The sequence below is a fragment of the Triticum urartu genome, chromosome 5A, assembly GCF_056163025.1.
Source record: "Triticum urartu cultivar PI428250 chromosome 5A, HENAU_Tu73, whole genome shotgun sequence".
In the NCBI taxonomy this organism is placed as follows: domain Eukaryota; kingdom Viridiplantae; phylum Streptophyta; class Magnoliopsida; order Poales; family Poaceae; genus Triticum; species Triticum urartu.
The window spans coordinates 163,129,114-163,143,653 of NC_141877.1; the positions used below are offsets into that span (position 1 = coordinate 163,129,114).

The following is a 14,540-nucleotide window of genomic DNA, read 5'->3' on the forward strand; positions in this document are numbered from 1 at the left end:
ATTTTGCGTTCCTTACGCGGTTGGGTGTTATGGGAACCCCTTGACAGTTCGCCTTGAATAAAAATCCTCCAGCAAGGCCCAACCTTGGTTTTACCATTTGCCACCTAAGCCTTTTTCCCTTGGGTTCCGCGGACTCAAGGGTCATCTTTATTTTAAATCCCCGGGTCAGTGCTCCTCTGAGTGTTGGTCCAACCTGTCAGCCGCCGGTGGCCACTAGGGGCAACTCTGGGTTGGCCTACCAGAATCTTGGACAATCCGGTGTGCCCTGAGAACGAGATATGTGCAGCTCCTATCGGGATTTGTCGGCACATTCGGGTGGCTTTGCTGGTCTTGTTTTACCTTTGTCGAAATGTCTTGTAACTGGGATTCCGAGTCTGATCGGGTCTTCCTGGGAGAAGGAATATCCTTCGTTGACCATGAGAGCTTGTGATGGGCTAAGTTGGGACACCCCTGCACGGTTTTGGACTTTCGAAAGCCGTGTCCGCGGTTATGGGCAGATGGGAATTTGTTAATGTCCGGTTGTAGAAAACTTGACACTTGACTTAATTAAAATGAATCAACCGCGTGTGTAGCCGTGATGGTCTCTTTTCGGCGGAGTCCGGGAAGAGAACACGGTCTCGTGTTATGCTTGAACGTAAGTAGTTTCGGGATCACTTCTTGATCACTTATTAGCTTCTCGACCGTGTTTTGCTTCTCTTCTCACTCTCTTTTGCGTAAGTTAGCCACCATATATGCTAGTGCTTGCTGCAGCTCCACCTCACTACCTTTCCTACCCATAAGCTTAAATAGTTTTGATCGTGAGGGTGTGAGATTGCTGAGTCCCCATGACTCACAGATACTTCCAAACAGATGTAGGTGCCGATGATGCCAGTGCACGGGACGCTACTGTGACGTACGGATAATTAAGCTACAGTAAACGTCTGTTAATGATGCCACATCACCTCAGTTACAGTTGATAAACTCATGCCGGTTCGAAAACCAGTTCAAATTTCAAATTTAAAATAACGTCAAACGGTAAAAGTTTTCAAATATTAAAACTAAATTGTTCATCATGTGACAAATAATCCCTAACTAATTGAGGTGAAGAAACCACATTTTTATAGAGAGTTTAGATGCACTTGAATAATTAAAACAGTAGGTAGAACAATGAAATAAATGTGTTTTGCATTTTATAAAATAATAAACTATTTATTTAGTTGCCCCTAAGTTAATGGGACAGCAGCATAATTATTAACACTAAATTAGTGACTACTTTTATAATTTATAAAACTAATAAAAGTGAGAAATTAAAAGAAAACAGGTAAGAAATAAGATAAGAAAAAGAAAAGTAAAAGAAAAAACAAAACAAAGGAAACAAGAAAATAAAAGAAAAGAAGGAACCCCCATGGCCAACTGGGCCAAACGGCCCAGCTGGCCGACCCACCTGGCCTAACCGGCCAGCCCAACCCACCTCATATCCTCTCCCTCCCCGCGCTACAGGAAACAGGGGGAGACCGTGGCGCCCATCCAGGCCTCCTCGACCGGCGATGTCGCCGTGGCGCCCATCCCACGCCCCCCTGGAGGATAAGGCTGCGCCATGCCCCCCTCGACCGAACCCTAGCCCCCACTCAAACTCCCCTTTCCCTTTGGTCACAACTTGGAGTTCGCCTGATCTCATGGTCGCCATGGCGTCGTCGTAGCCGCGACCATCGTGCGCCTCTTCGCCGGGGGAGACGTACAGCAGAACCGTCGTCGTCCACTTCTTCATCTCCACCCACGAGATCGAGCTCGGAGCCACCGCATCGACCGGGCGAGGTCTTCTTCAAGCTCTGCCCCGCCGCTCGTCATCTTCGATTTCGACCTCATTGAAGCCTCCCCGAGCCCGCTGACTTTCTCTACAGCTGCGATGTGAGCTCCCCTTGATTCCCCATATAATTCCCCCTCAGATTTATGTCGTTTCACCGCTGCCCACCTGCATCGAACTCCGCCGCCAGCCATGGCTGACGGGCACGAGCACCCCGGGCTCCCCTACCTCGCGCCCGACTAGCCCGCGCACTTGGCCACCCCGACCTGACCTACGCCGACCGCGCCTCCGCGCGCGCCCACTCGCGCGTGGACGCATCCCCGCTCGCCTCCGCGAGCTGCTGCTCATCGCTGCGCCCTGGCCTAGCCTTGCCTCACCTCCAGCCGCTCCCTGTGCCCCGCGCCGGCATCGCCTCTGGCCGCGACCTTGCGCGCGCGCCCGCCCAGGCCAGGCCCTGCTCGCCTGGTTGCGACCTTGCGCGCGCCCATGTGCACCCGTCCGGCCGTCGTCGCTCGTGCGTATCCGCTAGTGCTTGCCGCTGCTAGTGCTGTTTGCTGCTGCGCAACTTGCTGCCGCTTGCTAAGCCTGATGCCGATGTTGCTTGCTTTGCCTGATGCGTTTCTGCTGCTGCTGACTCTGTCCAAGAAGCCGGCTTGTAGTGCTAAGTTAGATTAGGTTAGGTGCTAATCTAATTAGTTAGTCTAACTAGACGTTGACTTCTAGGTCCTGCTCTAATTAGTTCAACCAACCAACCTCGGGATTAGTTACTGTGAATGACATGTGGGTCCCCTTCCTAAATAATCTGTTTAGCACTTAAGTTAAAATAACAGTCAATGACAAGTAGGCCCCACGACCACTATTCACACTTTGACCAGGTCAACCATTGACTGTTGACTTGCTGACCGTGTATGCTGACTCAGCCACTGGACCCCGCCCGTCATTCTAATAGGCTAGTTGTCCGTGAGTATAAAAAGTAATACACTGTTTAAATTCGAATTTAGGTATATTCCAGAATTCTAGAAAATCTTTTAAACTTTGAAAAATCATAGAAAATAATCCGTAAGTCAGGTGAACATAATTTATATATGAAAGTTGCTCAGAAAAATTCGACGAATCCGGATACGCAGTCGGTTCGTCCGCCACACATCCCTAACCTATCAAACACGCAACTTTCCCCTCCGATTCATCTGTCCGAAAAACGCAAAACATCGGGATACTTTTCCGGATGTTCCCCCCTTCGCCGGTATCACCTCCTGCTGTGTTAGGGCACACCTGGCACCGTTACTTGCGATGTCATGCATCGATATGCATCTGTTTGCATTGTATTTATTGTTTCTTCCCCCTCTTCTCTCGCTAGACATCGAGACCGACGCCGCTGCTACCCAGTACGACTACGGTGTTGACGACCCCTCTCTCTTGCCAGAGCAACCAGGCAAGCCCCCCTTTGATCACCAGATATCGCCTACTCTTCTCTATACTGCTTGCATTAGAGTAGTGTAGCATGTTACTGCTTTCCGTTATTCCTATCCTGATGCATAGCCTGTCCTTGCTACTACTGTTGTTACCATTACCTGCTATCCTACTGCTTAGTATAGGATGCTAGTGTTCCATCAGTGTCCCTACACTCTTTTCCGTCTATCATGCTATACTACTGGGCCGTGATCACTTCGGGATGTGATCACGGGCATATAATATATACTTTACACAGTTACATTACCTGTGGTACTGTTCAGAGTTGGGGGCTGAAGGGGCAGGTGGCTCCATCCCGGTAGAGGTGGGCCTGGGTTCCCGACGGCCCCCGACTGTTACTTTGTGGCGGAGCGACAGGGCAGGTTGAGACCACCTAGGAGAGAGGTGGGCCTGCCCTGGTCGGTGTTCGCGGATACTTAACACATTTAACGAGATCTTGGTATTTGATCTGAGTCTGGCTACTGGCCTATACGCACTAACCATCTACGCGGGGACAGTTATGGGCACTCGACGTCGTGGTATCAGCCGAAGCCTTCGTGACGTCAGCGACTGAGTGGCGCGCGCCGGATTGGACTGTAAGCCTGCTCTTGTATTAAGGGGGCTAGTTCTGCTTCCGGCCGCGTACGCAACGTGCACGTGTGCAATGGGCGATGGGCCCAGACCCCTGCGCCATAGGATTTAGACCGGCGTGCTGACCTCTCTGTTGTGCCTAGGTAGGGCTGCGACGTGTTGATCTTCCGAGGCCGGGCATGACCCAGGAAAGTGTGTCCGGCCAAATGGGATCGAGCGTGTTGGGATATGTGGTGCACCCCTACAGGGAAGTTAATCTATTCGAATAGCCCTGATCTTCGGTAACAGGACGACTTGGAGTTGTACCTTGACCTTATGACAACTAGAACCGGATACTTAATAAGACACACCCTTCCAAGTGCCAGATACAACCGGTGATCGCTCTCTCACAGGGCGATAAGGGGAGGATCATCGGTTAGGATTATGCTATGCGATGCTACTTGGTGAACTTACTATCTACTCTCTTCTTCTGCTGCAAGATGGAGGTGGCCAGAAGCGTAGTCTTCGATAAGGACTAGCTATCCCCCTCTTATTCCGGCTTTCTGCAGTTCAGTCCACATATGATACCCTTATTCCATTTGATACCAATGCATACATATGTAGTGTAGCTCCTTGCTTGCGAGTACTTTGGATGAGTACTCATGGTTGCTTTCTCCCTCTTTTCCCCCTATCCCTTCTACCTGGTTGTCGCAACCAGATGTTGGAGCCCAGGAGCCCATCAATGTTCATAAACAATGTTTCTCTTTCTTTGTGATAACACTTAAACAATGTTCATAATATCGGTAACTGATACCATATCGGTTGGGTGTTGAGTAGAGATTAATGAATCGGCCATTCAACTGAATTTATTTGTAACCCATTTATGGGATGTTAACTAGGGTCATATATGTATGTCCTAGGCTATATAGCAGGATGTAATGTCCCAAGTGTTTAAATATGCAATCCTAGGCTACATAGCAACAAGGAAAATTTGCCTTGATGTTCTCATGGCGTTGCAGCCGATTTGGAAGGCCATAAACCTGCATATTGAAAACAGTTTTATTAAAGCATATCTAAACGTGCCCTAATTATTACACATCTAAGTCCTATTTCATTGATCTTACGTGGAGATTTGTGTGATTTTTTTCTTTTTTTATGCTTGATTGAGTCACTTAGATGTGCAATAATTAGTGTGCATCTAGATGTGCCCTAGATAGACCCGATTGAAAAATAGGTATGAAGGGGCCAGTTTTGAGTTGAAAAAGTCCTAGCAGTTAATTGGTCTATTAAAAAATTTGGCCTGACAGCTGATAATTAGGCTTGTTAGACAAATTAACTAATATCAGTTAATAAGTAGAATAACATATTCTCATATTGGGAGGGGTCTGAATAGCAGTTAACTAACTATATTGGCAGTTAATTGGCCGATATTTGGAACAATCTTAGATGAGTAATTTATCCATATAAACTCAAGGGTCAAATAAGTATTGCAAGGACTTGAAGTACAAGTGAGAAAATCAAAACTAATATGAAGATCCATGGTCTCCCCCACCTCCTGGAGCCAAAACTATCCCCCTAGAGGCGAGGGAGACCGATGAAATCAGCCGTGGAAGATGAGAGCTTTGTGGTGGCTAGTGTTTTTACCTTTTTTATTAATTGTTTACTCCTCGTTCATGTTGTGTGTTTTATTGGTGCAATACTAAGTAATTGCCCATGCGTTGTAGTAGGGGCATACATATTCTAGTGATCAACATCAGTCGTGTTTAACTTATACCTTGAGGATACATACGCATGTACCTTGAGGATACATAAGGCACCTTTTCGGCTTTCTTCTACCCACTGACAAGTGGGACCTGCATACGTAGAGAAAGTGAGTTGACAAGGTGCCATTTGCATTTTTTTTGCGGGATATACCATATAATCACCGCAACTCGTATATAGTAACAATATTGATCGTATTCTTGAGTACAGTGACCAAAGTGAGTGCACATGATAAGTCCAGTGATCGACCAATGCATTTTTACTCCTTAAGAAACGTTCGGAATTTCTTCCGCGACGTAATACAGGATACACTCTGGTGTGGGTCATATGGCCACACCTCACACTATTCGTCACCAACACCTACTTTAGCCAGTACATGCGCAACTCGATTAGCCGTTCTCCTCGCCCAGGTGATCTTCACATCTTGCCAATCTTGAAGTAACATCTTGATCTCCTGTAACACTGGCCGACGGCTGATAAATTCAAATTCTTCTCTGGTTCATTCAGCATGCGTACTACTGCCAAACTGTCCGTCTCAAGATGGAGCTTCTGAATCCTCAGTTCTGAGACGGAGTTTTTGAATCCTTAGTTCCGCTGCAACCTGGACTGCATGTTTGCAAGCAGGAATCTCAGTAAGTTTTGAGTTAGTGATAGCAGGGAGGTGGTGACACACCGCACCTCTGAAGGCTCCTTGATGGTCCCTAAACACCACTCCACCTCCTCCCTTGCCCATTTTTGATACAACATCATCGACATTGGCCTTTACCAAGCCCGTCTCCGGCGGCTTCCACTTCTCGACCAATCTCGGCAGGGTAGCCTTTGCTTGTTTCCCTTGTACTGTGTGCCTCTCGTCGTTATAGCTGATCACCGAAGCGGCCACAGTATGCGCGTCAGCGTCATCAATTCTTTTCCCGTCCCTGCCTCATTTCTTGCCAACCGAAGTCCATACAAACTCAGAACCATAATGGATTTCTCTTCATCTCTGGCTTCAGCAAACCACTCCAGTAGCCCCCCTCCTGATAGTGCACTTTGGGAGCATATGTTAACCAGCGGGACCGCCACCGGTACCCCCTTCTCTGAGTGCATGATCTTCAAAAACTTCATGGATTGTGGGCATGTCTAGAATCTATGATGGATGGATTCTTCTATCCCACAAGCCACACAAAAAGCACCTTCTTTTATACTTTGTCGGTGTAGCTCACTTCAAGGAGATAATGTGCAGCTATTCTATTCCAGATCCTACCTGAGCCCGTCCCCGCGTCGCGTAGCTCTGGCGACCCGGGAGGAGGGGGGGGGGACGGGACCCCAGCCGCCGCCGCTCGCTAGGCCCCCTCCGCCCATCCACCGCCGTCGGAGGGTCGGCCAACGAAGCCGCGTCGGATCCCAGGAAGGTGGCGGCGGGGCAGATCTGCTGCTGGGTGTGGGCGGGGCGTGGGACCTGCATCTGGAGGCGGTGGCGTTCGCGCCTGCCTTCCGTGCAGGCGGCTCCCTCGTCTCTGGCTGCCCTCCCTCCCCTCGAGCCATGGTGATAGCTCTCGCGTGGAAGTAGCGATGCTTATGTGGTGTGGCAGACACGGGGCTCCTAATGGTGGATCTTTGTTGGCGCTGTTCCGGCCCCGACGGCCTCGGGCCCGCGTTTCTCTAGTGTCCCGCGTTGTCGGCGTCCTGCCGGGCAGCCCCGGCCTAGGCGACCGTGTAGCTGCGTCCCTCCAGCTTACCCGGCTCGTTGACGTCCTGACAGCTAAGGCCACGACGACACGGATCTACGTCCCTCCAGTCCTTGCTTGCCGGCATTGCTGGATGACGCCGCTCCAGACCTACCCGCGTGGTGTTGGAAATATGCCCTTGAGGCAATAATAAAATGGTTATTATCATATTTTTCGTTCATGATAAATGTTTATTATTCATGCTAGAATTGTATTGATCGGAAACTTAAATACATGTGTGAATACATAAACTACACCGTGTCCCTAGTCATCCTCTACTGGACTAGCTCGTTGATCATACATGGTTAATGTTTCCTAACCATGGAGATAGTTGTCATTTGATAATGGGATCACATCATTAGGAGAATGATGTGATGGACAAGATCCAACCGTAAGCTTAGCATATGATCGTATCACTTTAGTTTTTGCTACAGCTTTTCTTCATGTCAAGTATCTATTCCTAAGACCATGAGATCATACAACTCCTAGATACCGGACGAATGCCGTGTGTGCTATCAAACGTCACTTATTGGGTGATCATAAAGGTGCTCTACAGGTATCTCTGAAAGTGTCAATTGGGTTGGCATGGATCGAGACTGGGATTTGTCACTACGTGTGACGGAGAGATATCTTTGGGCCTTCTCGGTAATACAACATCGTTAAGGGCTTGCAAGCAATGTGGCTGATGAGTTAGTCATGGTATCTTATATTACGAAACAAGTAAGGAGACTTGTCGGCAACGAGATTGAACTAGGTATGGAGGTACTGACGATCGAATCTCAGACAAGTAACATATGGCTAGACAAATGGAATTGCATACGGGACTAACTAAATCCTTGACATCGTGGTTCAACCTAAAAAGATCTTCGTGGAATATGTAGGAACCAATAAGGGCATCCAGGTCCCGCTATTGGTTATTGATTGGAGAGGTGTCTCGGTCATGTCTACATGATTCTCAAACCCATAGGGTCCGCACGCTTAACGTTTGATGACGCTAGAGTGGTATTGTGATATGTGCATTGGTAGCCGAATGTTGTTTGGAGTCCTGGATGAGATCCCAGACGTCACCAGGAGCTCCAGAATGGTCTGGAGGTAAAAATTTATATACAGGAAGTCATGTTTTGGTCGCCGAAAAAATTCCGAGCATTATCAGTATTGTACTGGGAGTGCCGAAAGGGGTCCAGGGGTTCACCGGGGTGTGTGTGTGTGGGGGGGGGTTCACCTGCCCCAAGGGCCCACATGGGCTGTAGGGGGCGCCCTGGCCTACAAGGGCCAGGGGCAACAGCCCCAAGAGGCCCATGCGTCTAGAACATGGAGAGACTAAAGAGTCCTAAGGGGGAAGGTACCCCCTAGGTGCCTTGGGGAGGGAGCAAACCTCCCTAGGCCCACGCGCCCTCCTTGGAGGAGGGGCTAGGGCTGCGCCCCAACCCTGCCCCTTGGCACCTATATATAGTGGGGGTGAGGGAGGGGCTGAACACACCAATTCCCATGGCCCGACGGCAGCCCTACCTCTCCCATAACTCCGTTTTCTCTTCAGATTGGTTCTGGGAGCGTTTGACGAAGCCCTGCCGGCACTGCACCACCACCATCTCCACCATGCCGTGGTGCTGGTTGAGATCCGATCTACTTCTCCTCTCTTGCTTGCTGGGTCAAGGAGGAGACGTCACCGAGCTGCACATGTGCTGAACGCGGAGGTGTCGTCCATTCGGCGCTAGATCAGATTGGATCGTGATCGGATTGCGAAGAGTACGACTACATCAATCGGGTTATATACGCTTCCGCTTTCGGTCTACAAGGGTATGTAGACACACTCCCCTCTCATTGCTATGCATCTCCTAGATTATATCTTGGGTGTTTGTAGGATTTTTTTTATTTCCATGCTTCGTTCCCCTTATGAGCTAGGTCTATGCGGAGATGTATATGCACGCGTAGAACACAAAGAAGTTGTGGGCGTTGATATTTAGATTCCTTATCTCTGTTGTCTTATTTGGATTCATCGGTATTGTGGGATGAATTGGCTTGGATCATCCTTACATGTCCTCGCACATGAGACCGGTTCCACCGACTAACACGCAACTTGTATTGCATAAGGTGACTGGCGGGTGTCTGTCTCTCCTACTTTAGTTGAATCTAATTTGACAAAGGCGGACCTTGTAGAAGGTTAAAAGGCAACTTGATTATCACCATTGTGGCTTTGCGTAGGTAAGAACGGTTCTTGCTAGTTGCCCATAACAGCCACATAAAATTTGCAACAACAAAGTAGAGGATGTCTAACTTGTTTTTGTAGGGCATGTTGTCATGTGGTATGTCCAAAACGTGATGTGATATATGTTGATGTTTGAGATGAAAATGTTTTGTAATAGGTTCACGACTTGCATGTCGATGAGTACGGCAACCGATAGGAGCCATAGGGTTGTCTTTAATTTATTTTATGACATGCGTGTCAACTAGTAACACCATGTAATTGCTTTACTTTATCGCTATGCGATAGAAATAGTTGTAGAAGCAACAGTTGGCGAAACAACCACGTGACGACACGATGATGGAGATCATGGTGTCATGCCGGTGATGATGGAGGTCATGGCGGTGCTTTGAAGATGGAGATCAAAAGCACGAGATGATAATGACCATATCAAGTCACATATATTGATTGCATGTGATGTTTATCTTTTTATGCATCTTATTTTGCTTAGGACGACGGTAGCATTATAAGATGATCCCTTCACTAAATTTCAAGATAAAAGTGTTCTCCCTAAGTATGCACCTTTCCGATAGTTTGTCGTTTCGAAGCACCTTGTGATGATCGGGTGTCATAGACTCTACGTTGTATACAATGGGTGTAAGCCAGTTTTACACATGAGGAATACTTAGGTGAAACTTGTCGGATTCGGGGCTCCGCAAACCCAATATAGATTCTAACTCTGGGGTGCGTGCAAAGAACTCAACCTCCTCAGTCTGCCTACTCGTCGATCTCGCGGCCTAGCTCAATGAACTGGAGGGAAATGGAACAAGGCAGTTTACCCAGGTTCGGGCCACCTTGCGGTGTAATACCCTACTGCTTTGTGGTGGATTGGCCTCGAGGTGGGCTGAGGAGGAACTACTACAGTGGGAGAACAACCTCAGGAGGTGTGTTCTTGTGCTAGTGAGGGAGAGGATAGTCTGAATGATCCGTCCGTCTCTGCCTCGTCGTCCCCCGTCTAAGGTGGTCACTAGGCTATATTTATAGTGGCCTTGGTCCTCTTCCCCCAAAACGAAGGCGGGAAGGAATCCCACAATGGCCAAATTCGAAGGGAGACAACTAGTACATCTTATCCTGACGAAAGTGGTCTTCGCCTGCAAAGCTTCTGATGCGGCTTGAAGCTACGTCGGTATTTCCCCAAAGAGGAAGGGATGATGCAGCACAACGACGGTAAGTATTTCCCTCAGTAATGAAACCAAGGTTATCGAACCAGTAGGAGAACCAAGCAACACTACGTAAACAACACCTGCTCACAAATAACAAATACTCGCAACCCGACGTATTAAAGGGGTTGTCAATCCCTTTCGGGTATCGGTGCCACAAATTGGCAAACATACGTGAATAAATTGTAGTAGATTGATAGATCGAATGCTAAATAAAATAAATTGCAGCAAGGTATTTTTGTATTTTTGGTTTAACAGATCTGAAAATAAAAGGCAAATAAAATAGATCGCAAAGACAAATAATAAGAGAAAGAGACCCGGGGGCCTGATGCGGCTTGAAGCTACGTCGGTATTTCCCCAAAGAGGAAGGGGTGATGCAGCACAGCGACGGTAGGTATTTCCCTCAGTGATGAAACCAAGGTTATTGAACCAGTAGGAGAACCAAGCAACAATACGTAAACGACACCTGCACACAAATAACAAATACTCGCAACCCGACGTATTAAAGGGGTTGTCAACCCCTTTCAGTAACGATGCCAGAAATTAGCAAACGGACGTGAATAAATTGTAGTAGATTCATAGATCGAACACCGAATAAAATAAATAAGAATAAACTACAGGAAGGTATTTTGTATTCTTGGTTTAATAGATCTGAAAATAAAAGCAAAGGTAAATAGATCACAAAGGCAAATAATATGAGAAAGAGACCCGGGGGCCGTAGGTTTCACTAGTGGCTTCTCTCGAGAAAAATAGCAAACGGTGGGTAAACAAATTGTTGTTGGGCAATTGATAGAACTTCAAATAATCATGACAATATCCAGGCAACGATCATTATTGAAGGAAATATGCCCTAGAGGCAATAATAAAGTTGTTACTTATATTTCTTTATATCATGATAAATGTTTATTATTCATGCTAGAATTGTATTAACCGGAAACTTAGTACATGCGTGAATACATAGACAAAGAGAGTGTCACTAGTATGCCTCTACCTGACTAGCTCGTTGATCAAATATGGTTAAGTTTCCTAGCCATGGACAAAGAGTTGTCATTTGATAAACGAGATCACATCATTAGAGAATGATGTGATTGACTTGACCCATCCGTTAGCTTAGCACTTTGATCATTTAGTTTACTGCTATTGCTTTCTCCACAACTTATACATGTTCCTATGACTATGAGATTATGCAACTCCCGAATACCGGAGGAACACTTAGTGTGCTATCAAACGTCACAACGTGACTGGGTGACTATAAAGATGCTCTACAGGTGTCTCCAATGGTGTTTTTTGAGTTGGCATAGATTGAGATTAGGATTTGTCACTTTGTGTATCGGAGAGGTATCTCTGGGCCCTCTCGGTAATGCACATCACTATAAGCCTTGCAAGCAATGTGACTAATGGGTTAGTTACAGGATGTTGCATTACGGAACGAGTAAAGAGACTTGCCGGTAACGAGATTGAACTAGGTATTAAGATACCGACGATCAAATCTCGGGCAAGTAACATACCGATGACAAAGGGAACAACGTATGTTGTTATGCGGTTTGACCGATAAAGATCTTCATAGAATATGTAGGAACCAATATGAGCATCCAGGTTCCGCTATTGGTTATTGACCAGAGATGAGTCTCGGTCATGTCTACATAGTTCTCAAACCCGTAGGGTCCGCACGCTTAATGTTCGGTGATGATCGGTATTATGAGTTTATGTGGTTTGATGTACCGAAGGTAGTTTAGAGTCCCGGATATGATCACGGACATGATGAGGAGTCTTGGAATGGTCGAGACATAAAGATCGATATATTGGAAGCCTATGTTTGGACATCAGAATGGTTTCGGGTGAGTTTGGGCATATACCAGAGTACCGGGAGGTTACCGGAACCCCCCGGGAAGTATATGGGCCTTATTGGGCCATAGTGGGAGAGAGGAGAAGGGAGCCTAGGAGGGGGCGCCCCCAAGCCCAATCCGAATTGGGTGGGGGGGCCGGACCCCCTTTCCTTCCCCCTCTCTCCCCCTTCCTTCCTCTGCTAATCCAACTAGGGAAGGGGGGGATCCTACTCCCGGTAGGAGTAGGACTCCCCTTGGGCGCGCCATAGAGGGGCCGACCCTCCCCCTCCTCCACTCCTTTATATACGGCGAAGGGGGGCGCCCCATAGACACACAAGTTGATTGTTTACCCGTGTGTGGTGCCCCTGTCCACAGATTTCCACCTCGATCATATCGTTGCAGTGCTTAGGCGAAGCCCTGCGATGGTAGCTTCATCATCAACGTCATCACGCCGCCGTGCTGACGAAACTGTCCCTCGACACTCAGCTGGATCTAGAGTTCACAGGACGTCACCGAGCTGAATGTGTGCAGATCGCGGAGGTGCCGTACCTTCGGTGCTAGGATCGGTCGAATCGTGAAGACGTACGACTACATCAACCGCGTTGTCATAACGCTTCCACTTACTGTCTACGAGGGTACGTGGACAACACTCTTCCCCTCTCGTTGCTATGCATCACCTAGATGGATCTTGCGTGTGCGTAGATTTTTTTTGAAATTACTGCGTTCCCCAGCAATTATATAGGCATCACGTCCAAGATTAGTAGACCGACTCCTGCCTGCATCTACTACTATTACTCCACACATCGAGCGCTATCAGCATGCATCTAATGTATTAAGTTCATGGAGAAACGAAGTAATTCAATAAGAACGATGACATGATGTAGACAAGATCTATTTATGTAGAAATAGACCCCATCGTTTTATCCTTAGTAGCAACAATACATACATGTCGGTTCCCCTTCTGTCACTAGGATCCAGCATCGTAAGATCGAACCCACTACAAAGCACCTCTTCCCATTGCAAGATAAATAGATTAAGTTAACCAAACAAAACCCAAATATAGGAGAAGAAATATGAGGCTATAAGCAATCATGCATATAAGAGATCAAAGAAATTCAAATAAATTTCATGGACAAAAATAGATAGATCTGATCATAAACTCAAAGTTCATCGGATCCCAACAAACACACCACAAAAGAGTTACATCATATGGATCTTCAAGAGACCATTGTATTGAGAATCAAACGAGAGAGAGGAAGCCATCTAGCTACTAACTACAGACCCGAAGGTCTATAAAGAACTACTCATGCATCATCGGAGATGCACCAATGGAAGTGGTGAACCCCTCCATGATGGTGTCTAGATTGGACCTGGTGGTTTTGGACTCTACAGTGGCTGGAATTGATTTTCATCGACCCCTATAGGATTTCTGGAATATTGGGGTATTTATAGAGAAAAGAGGCGGTCGGGGGGGGGGGGACCCGAGGTGGGCACAACCCACCAGGGCGCGCATGGGCTTCCAGGCACGCCCTGGTGGGTTGTGCTCCCCTCGGAGCAGCCCCCAGGTGCTTCTTTGGCCCATTGGTTGTCTTCTGGTCCAAAAAAATCCAAAAAAAGTTTCACTGTGTTTGGACTCCGTTTGATATTGATTACCTGTGATGTAAAAAAATGCAAAAAATAACAACTGGCACTTGGCACTATGTCAATAGGTTAGTACCAAAAATGATATAAAATAACTATAAAATGGTTATAGAACATCCAAGATTGATAATAGAACAACATGGAACAATCAAAAATTATAGATACGTTGGAGACGTATCAGCATCCCCAAGCTTAATTCCTGCTCGTTCTCGAGTAGGTAAATGATAAAAACAGAATTTTTGATGTGGAATGATGCCTAACATGTCATCTCATATTCTTTTCTTTATAGCATGGACATTTGGACTTTTACATTGTTCAAAGCAATAGTCTAGTTTTGACATGATTACTTAAATACTCAATCATAGCAACAAGCAACCATGTCTTTCAAAATATCAATGCTAA

General features: G+C 47.0%; 1 long non-coding RNA gene across 1 annotated transcript in view; it reads left to right on the forward strand.

Annotated features, from left to right (window-relative positions):
- The first annotated feature begins 1,496 nt into the window (after positions 1 to 1,496).
- LOC147970678 (uncharacterized) overlaps positions 1,497 to 14,540 on the forward strand; it is a 30,931-nt gene continuing 17,887 nt past the window's right edge. Inside the window, exons 1-2 of the long non-coding RNA XR_015604236.1 lie at positions 1,497 to 1,887; positions 3,141 to 3,215. This is a non-coding gene — a long non-coding RNA (uncharacterized LOC147970678). The remainder of the gene's footprint in view (positions 1,888 to 3,140; positions 3,216 to 14,540) is intronic.